Source organism: Pristiophorus japonicus, unplaced genomic scaffold (assembly GCF_044704955.1).
Source record: "Pristiophorus japonicus isolate sPriJap1 unplaced genomic scaffold, sPriJap1.hap1 HAP1_SCAFFOLD_60, whole genome shotgun sequence".
NCBI lineage: Eukaryota > Metazoa > Chordata > Chondrichthyes > Pristiophoridae > Pristiophorus > Pristiophorus japonicus.
Window position 1 is genome coordinate 821,031 of NW_027254509.1, and position 3,012 is coordinate 824,042.

General features: G+C 47.2%; 1 non-coding gene across 1 annotated transcript; it reads left to right on the plus strand.

Annotated features, from left to right (window-relative positions):
* Positions 1–2,396: 2,396 nt before the first annotated feature.
* Positions 2,397–2,469, plus strand: trnak-cuu (transfer RNA lysine (anticodon CUU)). The gene has a single exon. It is a non-coding gene; the product is annotated as a tRNA-Lys (tRNA).
* Positions 2,470–3,012: the final 543 nt, after the last annotated feature.

Genomic DNA, 3,012 nt, shown 5'->3' on the forward strand with positions numbered 1-3,012 from the left:
CCCCAACAGCACTAGCAAACACTCCCCACTGAGGACTTTGGTTCAGGACCTGCCTAGGTACAGACCGTCTGGTTTGTACTGGTCCGACCTCCCACAGAACCGGTTCCAATGCCCCAGGAATTTGAATCCCTCCCTGCTGCACCACAGCTCAAGCCACGGATTCATCTGAGCTATCCTGCGATTCCGACACTGACTAGCACGTGGCATTCGTAGCAATCCCGAGATTGCTGCTTTTGAGGTCCTACTTTTTAATTCAGCTTCTAGCTCCTTAAATTCATCTCGTAGGACGTCATCCATTTTTTTACCGAAATCTTTGGTACCAATGTGCATCACGACAACTGGCTGTTCTCCCTCCCTTTTCAGAATGTCCTGCACCCGCTCCGAGACATCCTTGACCCTTGCCCCAGGGAGGCAACATACCAAACTGGAGTCTCGGTTGCGGCCGAAGAAACGCCTATCTATTCCCCTTTAAATCGAATCCCCTATCACTATCGCTGTCCCACTGTTTTTCCTGCCCTTCTGTGCAGCAGAGCCAGCCACGGTGCCATGAACTTGGCTGCCGCTGCACTCCCCTGATGAGTCATCCCCCTCAACAGCACTCAATGTGAGGCCAACGTGATATCCGCTACACTGCAGCCCATCAAAGGGCGAGAAACCACTGAATGCAAAGGATGAGCTCACAAATATCAGGGGCAGTGCAGACTGGTCAATGTCAAACCCTCCTTTCTTATTCAGCAGTGGCATGAATGGGAGTCAGACGCCACAAAATTTGATTAAAGACACAAATACAAGCAACACTTGCAAATCTTTTCAGTGCAAAATTCTTTCACTTTATTTGAAATGCTACAGCGTTGAATCTGAAAATACGCATGTTGGGATTTTATCTTTACTACTGATTGTATGTTGTGTGCACGGTAGGAATAACCGGTGCTGTTAAATTTGATAAAAGTTGCCCCAGATTCGTGGTGTCATCGGCAATGAGGATTTTGAACCAGAAAGCTATAATACAGTGAGTAAAATGGGATATGGTTTTCGAGTTAAGATGCAAAGCACAGGACAAATGATTGAAGTATGGACTGTTCCTGAGTTAGCATGTGTTTGATTGTGCAAAAGAAGGTGAGGGGTTAATTAATGATGGTTTCCCGTGAAAGCAAGAGAAAAGTTCAAGAAGAAACCATGCGGTGCCTGTCAGGTGAGCGCTACTTGTGATGCCTGGTGGGAATGGGCCGAGATTTTAAAGCCCATTGTATTACAGAACCTTCATAGAGACGAACATCTCCAACTCACTGTGTAGGTCTCATGGTGCAATGGTAGCGTGTCTGACTCCAGATCCGAAAGTTGCGTGTTCAAATCACGTCTTGGTCACTGTTCTTTCGGATAATGTTCTTCCAGAATTAATATTTCCTTTGCTGTTTGGCAATAACCAGACCCTTGCTCCAAGGGCTGTCTCATTGTTTCCAAGGTGTCAGGCAGATAATTATTTGTATTTAAAAAAATACTTTATCCAAACCAGGTTCCCTAATGGTCTAGTGGTTAGGATTTAGTGCTTTCAACGCCACGGCTCGGGTTCGATTCCCGGTCAGGGAAATTGTACTTTTAATTCAAAACCTTATAAAAAAAATAGTTCATCTATTTTACACATCTTTATGCATCTCCTGTGTAAAAAAAAATGAAGCATTGATTTAAACATCATTAATTAATGCATAAAATTCTATTGTCATATGATATATTTTGCTCTGAGCATATGAGGAACTTTTCTCCCGATCCCATTGGGTTTAATTCTGGTAATCTGGTGCTGAAAGTGGAGATGTTTCCGCAGTGTACCGCAAATCATAGACACCTTCAGAGGCAGTCTCTCGGGATCGAGGAGGACTTGCTTCCATCCCAAAGTGAGTCCTTTGATGGCTGAACATTCCGATACGAGAGCCACAGACCCTGTTACAGGTGGGACAGACATTCGTCGAGGGAAGGGGTCGGTGGGACTGGTTTGCCGTGTGCTCCTTCCGCTGCCTGCACTTGGTCTCTTCATGCTCCTTGCGTCTAGAGTAAAAGAGCTCAACGCCCTCCCAGAAGGACTTTCTCCACATCGGGCGGTCTGCGGCCAGGGCCTCCCAGGTGTCAGTGGTGATGTCGCACTTTACCAGGGAGGCTTTGAGGGTGTCCTTATAACGTTTAGCCTGTCCTCCTTTGGCTCGTTTACCCTGAAAGGAGCTCCGCATAAAGACGTAAACATAAACACGTCAGGATGAGGGGCCGGAGTTGGCCAATCGGCCCCTCCAACCTGGTCCACCATTCAAGAAGATCCTGGCAGTTCTTCAACAGCAAGTTTGAACATCTGGGGCGGAGCCAACAGGCGCCTGGCTGCAATGAGTGATAAACACCTGCTTTGAATGGAAGCCTGGCTAGCTCAGTCGGTAAAGCATGAGACTCTTAATCGCAGGGTCGTGGGTTCAATACCAACGTTGGGCGATTTATTTTCATTTAATGTTGCTTTGATGGAAAACCTCTGACCGAAACGGCACAAAACAAAACTGTTGCTTTCAAAGTCATTGAACTCCGAAATTCCCACGCCCCGCGAATCTCCTAAATCAGATGCCTCTACTTTTGGCGACTCAATCCATGTCCCTTTGCAATGTTGTGCTCCCAGCCACACTATAAAGTGTGCCACTAACTGATCGAATCATGGAATGGTTACAGCACGGAAGACCATTCGCCCCATCGAGCCCGTGCCGACCCTCAGCGAATCCCACTCCCCGCCCTTTCCCCGTAGCCCTGCAATTGTTTTTCCTTCAGACACTTATCCAACTCCCGTCTGAAAGATAAGATTGAGTCTGCCACCACCGCCTTTTCAAGCCGTGCATTCCAGATCCTAACCACTCGCTGCTAACTGGCCATCTCCTGTTCCTATGTATGAAGTCTGGGAAACACGAGATCAATTCCTGCCACGCTCACTGCCTTCCGAAATATAGCACCGTCATTCTCTTCTCGGAAATCCAGCTCCTGAAGAATCGG